Source organism: Vigna radiata, chromosome 7 (genome assembly GCF_000741045.1).
Source record: "Vigna radiata var. radiata cultivar VC1973A chromosome 7, Vradiata_ver6, whole genome shotgun sequence".
Lineage (NCBI taxonomy): Eukaryota > Viridiplantae > Streptophyta > Magnoliopsida > Fabales > Fabaceae > Vigna > Vigna radiata.
In genome coordinates, this window is record NC_028357.1 from 46,659,452 (window position 1) to 46,667,225 (window position 7,774).

The window sequence follows — 7,774 nt, forward strand, 5'->3', positions numbered from 1 at the left end:
CACATTTCACTCATTCCTCCACCCTTAAACCCCTAAACCCCCGACTCACACCTTTTCTCCCTCTCAAACTAAAAATGTCGCCGTTGTCGATAGTTCAAAAATTATGACCCAATTGAGACAGTTCAAAACTTGATGACAGAACTGAGATCTTCACACAAACATAAGGACCAAGAGAGGGATTAAGCCTAAAATAAAAAAAAAATCATCTCAGCATCAATTAATGTCGTTTGAGACGACTTAACAGTTAGGGTAAAATATGTGCATTTTTACAAAAATTATGACTTAATTGAAACACTTCAAAACTTGAAGACCAAACTGAGATTTGCACACAAATATGAGGACCAATGGAAATATTAAGCCTTTTATTATCATAGTAATATTTTCTTTTAAAATTCCACTGTTCGAGTATTCAAAACTCAATTGGAAAGGCTTTCGATCTTGCTTCATGACACTCATGATTAGTATTTGATTCTTGGCAAATGAAAAAGTATCCAAAAAAGAAAATGGAAAGATTATTATATGCAAGACTACGGCAGCCACTGATCCAAAAAGCTGGAGATTCACATGTCAAAGCTTGATTCCTGCTTCAAAAATCGTATTACCTTAATTAATCCTTTTTTTATATACCTTAATTAACATTTCATGATTTTTGAGAAAATATAGGATACCCTAAATGCTTTCTTAGTTTATGTCTTCTTCTTTCATGGCATGAATCTCCCCAAACTTCAACGATTATAGTATAAAAACAGATTGAAACGAAAATCCTCGAAAAATAATATTAGTTTACTTGCACGATGAAGTAAGAAGAGATATGAAGGAAAATTGATCTTAATATAGAGATTATTCAAAATGGTATAATCTGAAACAAAAGTGGCTGTATATCTTATTTCAACCTTTGTACAATTTATACTGAATGATTTTCTTTTCAAAGCTTTTGACAATGTGAAACACATGTCACATTTTGTTTATACAGAGGTCTCCATCAATAATATGTTGTTCCATAATATAATGATGATACTTCTCATTTTTCACTCCAATACCCAACTTCTATTTCTAGCACCCTTAACCCCTTTCACATTCACTTCTTTAAATTTAAATTAAAAATTAAATTAAAAACCTATATCCTCAAATGGATTTCAAACTCTACATATTACAAATACGATTTTCTGATTTAATATCATTTTTTTATTTTTTTTTATTTTATGTTAAAAACAAAACTAAAATCATATCTATACACTAATGCAAAAACGCTGTATAACGTCGGTTATTTTGGGTTTTTAACGTCTATTCATAAACCGACGTCTAAATCGGTGACGTCAATGGAACGTCCAACATCCTAACCATAGACGTCTATAATGACGTCAGTTAGTGCCCACGAACGACGTCAATAAACGTCGACACTGGTTTTAATGGACGTCTAAAGGCACTATTTAGATGTCGGATAAAGCATTAACCGACGTCGAAGAGCACATATAGACATCGAACATGACAAAGATTGACGTCTAAGAGCATATATAGACATTGGTTTTTGCATTAACCGACATCTAATACAGTGGTTGTGTTTTAGTACAGTTTTGTTCCCGTCTTTGGATAGCCTAGTAGCACAATCTCCTTTTGCTAGTTTCCCACAAAAAAAAACTTGCGTCTTTTGAATTTCTTATGGTCCCTTCAACCCAAAACCGAACCTAGGTGGTTGCTTAGTTCCATTTTTCGTCCACAAGAGGAAAAAATGACGGTGAAACGAAAACTAGACAACGAACCATGATCGTTTTTGGGTTGAAACGATCAAAAGAAATTCAAAAGACGCCGCTATTTCTGGGAGGCAGCTAGCAAAGGGAGAACGTGTTACTACGTTACCCCAAGAAAAATGGTAACTAGCAAAGGGAGAACAAAATTGCACTAAAACACAACACAAATAAAGCAAATTTTAATCAGTTAAACCAGAAGATATAATCGATGAAAGACTGGCAAAGATTAAATGGTAACAATAAAAACCACGCACCTGAGATGCAATGTCGCAAGAGAGAAAAAGGAGAGGAGGAAGACAATGACGTTATCAGAATACAACAATGCAATGCCGCAAGAGATAAAAAAAGGAAGTGCCGCAAGCGAGAGGTGAAGCAAGAGAAAAAGGAGAAGAGGAAGACACGATATCAGAAACTGAATGTCGCCAAGAGTCAAAGGTTTATTTAAAATGAAATGGGGCGTCGGTTGCTACGGCAACCGACGTCTATAGTCACATAGTCGTCGGTTATCTAACTAATATGACGTTCAAGTTAACATTAATACTGACTTTTCGAATGCCGATTAGACGTCGGGTTTCAGGGGATCTGACGTCTAGAAGCTGGATCGATTGACGTTTGATTTCCTGTCAGGGAAGTTCACGTCGGTGCCCTTTTTAGCCGACGTCTAAGTCCCTCGAGTTTTGTGAACATGATCAATTGCAGATTCAAAAGACGTCGCTTTCCATCATTACCGACATCTTCATTGAAGAATTTTTTGTCTTCCCGCCTTTCAGACAGGCCTTAGACGTCGCCGTTTGACTAAGTGACGTCTAAGCGCTTATGAATTAGGTGACCAGCATTGATTGCAGCCTAATAAACGTCGAACCCCGTGAACACCGACGTCCTTTGACTGTCTTATCACCTACCTCAGGCAATTAGACGTCGTTTGCGGCAGGTTCGACGTCTACAATGTCATAGACGTCGCTTTACTTTGACATTGACGTCTAGTTTGTCAATCTATTTACGATAATGCCACCGTGCAGTCATAGACGTCGGTTTATCAAGAAACCGACGTCTACTAGGTGACTTTAAACAACGTTCTTACACTAGTGATAAATACAATTTTAATTCAATTTTAAAATATAATAAAAAATGAAAATAACATACTTAAATTAAAATAATTATATATATTCATTTTTATTATTTTTATATTAAAGTTGAGCATAAATCAGTTTCGTATTAAAGTTTAATAACTAAAATATATTTAGTTATTATTATTATTATTATTTCATTGATATGAATTTAATTATTAATTTAGTCGTTAAATTATTTATATATTTAGCCTATTTTATGTAATTTTTTACTTAAATTAATTTTATAAAAATAATATAAACATTTTCCTTTTTTTTTGTAATTTTTTACATTCGATTGGCTAAACCTTTTTACTTATATTATTCAATCTATTTAATACTCATTTTGCTTATGTTATTTCGTCCAGAAATGGAAAGGTGGTCATTTAATTTTTTATTCTTAATTTAGTTTTTGTTTGTGAAAAATTAATACAATCCAGTTATTTCTGTTAATATTGTACAAAGGTATTAAAGACCATGTATCGTATTAATCTGTAATCTTTTTAATTTTTAATTTTGTTCATGTGTCATTTCAAATTTGTCAGGTGATATGACTATGCCATATGATAGACTTTTTATTTGATTTTTATATTTTTTTATTAGATTTAATCTTAATTTTTGTTAAAATGAACTAAGTTGTCTTTTTTTAAATTGAAACTAAATTTATTTTTTATAAATTTTATGAAGTTACTTTTATTAAAATTGATATTTTTATTAAAAATCTAGAAAAATATCATAATCAAACCAAATCATTAACGTTATGTTCTTGGACGAACAATTTTAACAATTATAAAAAATTACACTTAAAATTTTCTTTATTTCTTAAATAGTTTATTTAGATTAAATAATTAAATATTTTAATTTAATTTTTCTTTTATAACAAAATTCTATTTTAAAAATATTTGGAAAAATCAATTATTTTAAAATACTTCAACTTTGAATTTTAAATGTTTAGTAGTGCTTTAGACCTCACTTTTACTATTCTACTAATATTGAGATTTAATACTCTTTTAATGAAATATAATACTTTAGGATAATGATATTTAGATAACATTTTTTTGATAACATTTGAACATTGATTAAGTGTCAATATGTGATTGGTCAAAAATTACTCCATAATCAATAATAATAATAATTATAAACACTGTTGTGAAATAATTTTTGACCAATCACACTTAATCAATGTTCAAATGTTGTCAAAAATATGTTGTCTAAATCATTATCCAATACTTTATATGTAACTTTGACACTCATTAAACTAATTATTTTGGGTTGATTTGTTACCATAGTCTTAAGCATGTCTATTACTTATTGCATAAATGAATGGTTCACATTTATTGCTATTTGTGTGGCCAAAGATATTACAGTGATTCCATGAGTTAGGTTTGGCTTTTCCATCTAAAATGCAAATAATACCTTTTTATAGAAAAATGGTTTTGAATTTGATATCCTCTTAATTTGTTTTTATATAATTCTCTCGTTATCGCAACAAAGACTTCTCACTTTCTATCTTATCTATATACATACTTACACGCATGCATAAAAACATATTTATAACTCAAAATTAATTTTAACTAAAAAAATAGTTTATTTATCCAAATACAACTTTTAAAAATATTGAAAATATAAATAGGATAATTACTTTAAAATATTTCAAAATTTATAAAATTTAAGTGTTAATTTATTTAGATATTCATTCTCTTTTAACCCTGATGCAAGGGGAAGTGATAGACTCTTATATTTAAGTCAACAAAGGTATAAAACACAATAAATATAAAAATCAATTAACAATTTCTAAACAAACTTTATTTATAATATTCAAATGGATCTTTACCTAAGTAATCTAGGTTGTTGATAGATTTAATAAGATGTTTTAATTTCTAATTAGAGTATTATGATAATCTTATTTAAAGAGTTTGTTCCTATACAGAGCATTAAAGAGTTTCCTATAATTTAACATTGTTAATTATTTATATTTTTTAAGTGTTATTTTAAAAATTCCTTTGCATAATTTTTTTTTTTGTTGAAATGCATCAAGTTGTTGTTATTTCTTCAAATATAAACTCTAATTAAGTAAATTTTAATCTCTTGATTACTTTTTTTGGTTGAGAAAAGTAACCTGGATTACTTATACATTTTAATATACTTTAAATTAAAAAACATTCTTTTTAACCTAAATGTATTTACTTTGTAATTTATACGTATTTGTTTAATTTTAGTGTACTTGTTCTCCAGCAGTTTTAATTGTTTTTATTTTATAGTTCACTTCAATTAAAAAAATTCATTTAATATTCACAAATAAAACTTATTAGTTTAAAATAAGAACTTTCTATTTAATGGGATTGGTACGGTCTTATTATCTTTATATTCTTTTATTTTATTTAATTTTTAATAAATTTTCATATGGCAATAAATTATTAATGGATTTTGAAATCTCAATAAATTATTAAGATGTCAATGTTCAAAATAATATCTAATGATCTTATTTGAAAATAAAATTTTAATTAAAAAAATTGACCCGTGTTTTGTAAAGAAAATTATTTATCAACAATGAAATTATTAAATATTTTTCACTAATAATATAATGAGTAAACAATAGGTATTAACTAATAACTATACCAGTTGGATATTTTTCCATTAATCCAATTTATTTAAACATTTAAAATTTCTTAAGTAAAATTTATTGATCAGAATTTGTCCTCAATTTCTTATATAAAATATGATTATAAACGACAAGCAAAGAATCTGATTCGAGTTGAAATAATGGATTTATCATTATCTAGTTTGGGACACAATTCAGATTGGTAACAAAAAGTAAGAATCTAATCTATCCACAATCAAGATAATAATAACATTATATGAATACATAAAATAATGAAAGAAAAAAAAAAAAATCCACGTGCATGCACGTACTCTTCCAAATTCATGAACTTAATTTACATCCTTTTCAATTCAGGAATATGTACTTGAACCATAATAAATTCAATCTGTACCACTTTAAATTTTACACTTTCTTTTTCTTATAAATGAAATATGAATTAAATATAAAGTAAATTTAGTATTTTGTTTTTTCAAAATTCAAATAATCAGAGGCATGTCTTTGATGAATCTAATTAAACTAGATTGACAAGCACCAGGTCTTTTCAGAACACCACTAAAAAAACAAGATAAAAAAGAAGCCTATAATAATCTATATGCTATTTTGTTTTTCTTTACTTCTTTTCTATGAATAAGATTTTCTCATGAAGAGATGCATTTGCGTAGACAATGACATGACATGCATATCTCTTTGATGGATACACTCCCTTATTCACCCTCAACACCAATTTTTTATTTTTTTTATCAATTTATTTAGTTAAGATTTTTTATAATATCATATAAGAATTTTTTTTATGTAACTTTAACCACGTTTTTTTTCTACGGGGATCATTTGGGAACATTGGTTAAAAAGTTACCTTCGTTATAATCAAATTCAAAAGAAAGAAGTTTGTTTAACAACTATTTTTTGACAATTTTTTAACAATGTATATTTTGTAATTAGTTTATTTTAAATATATTTTTTAAAATAAATTCAAATAGACTAATAAAATGATGATATGTGTCTTTCAAAAAATTGTTAAAAACCGTTATTAAAAACTTTCAATTCAAAAGATAATCCTAATCAAGAATAATGAAAATAACTATTATTCATTCTACACAGCCATAAAATCATTATAGACTTGACTAATTAAAAAACTCTTAACGGATTTCGACTTAAAAAATTAACTTTAAATGACATTAATTTAAAAATACCATAAACTTATTTTTTTTTAATTATTAAATATTATTTATAGGTTTTTGAGTGCCCAACTTAATTTAACCTCAGCTAGGAAAATAGGTGACACATCTTGTGGTGGGGTTATAGGTTTTTATAGTTTTTGTACTCTTTTTCTCAGATGATTTTAGAGTGGCAATTCTGGACATACACCAGCTTCAAATATTTATCATAATTTGCTTAAAACGATGAGATTTATTTTGTATGATTTTAGAATAAAATGTGAAATGATGAACAATGGAGATAAGACTTTTTTGGATGGCCAACATGAATGGGATAATAGTTAATGTTAGGTCATTGTTGAAAAGTACGTAACATATTGTATCCACTGAATAAGACTCACCAAGTAAAATCAAACAAGCTTTCTACTATTTTCATCAATGCCAACACTTCAAACAAATTATAATGTTATTTTTTCTTTTCACAAAAAATTGTTACGTTTTCAAATAAATTCATTACTCATTATTATAATGCCGACACTTTAAAACATAATTAACAATAGTAAATCTATAATAAAAATCATATTTTTACATAAATATTGTTGAAAGTATAAAGTTAAAGTCACTTCTTATTATAATATTAAAATCTATTTTAATAAAAAAAATTATTTGTTTGATGAATTATTTTATTTATTATCAAATTTATTTAAAATCTCACACTAACTAAAAATAAAACCAACGTATACTGTCTAAGTAAATATAAACTTTGATCATTAAAATAAACATTACACTGTTTATAAAAAGTTAAATATACAATTAACTCTTTTCACGAAAAATATTAAAAAAATCTAACTTGCTACTCCTTTAAAAAAAAAAATTGAATATTTTTTTAGTACAACACTTGATGAAATTTTAAACCTTTTCAATCTTATATATTTCTAACATGATATCCATGTGTTTAACTGGAAAGTGAAGTAAATGGTTTTGGTTTTTATGATGATACATAGGAAAGAGATTAATCACAGAATAATTTTGTCCATTTGAGTAGCCACTTTAATGGCAGCATGAGAAATGTGGGCTTCAATCAATCAATTTCCTTTCCCACATCCAACAACTCCAAGATAAACACTTCAATTCCTTCATTCTATCTTTAAAACCTTACTCTAC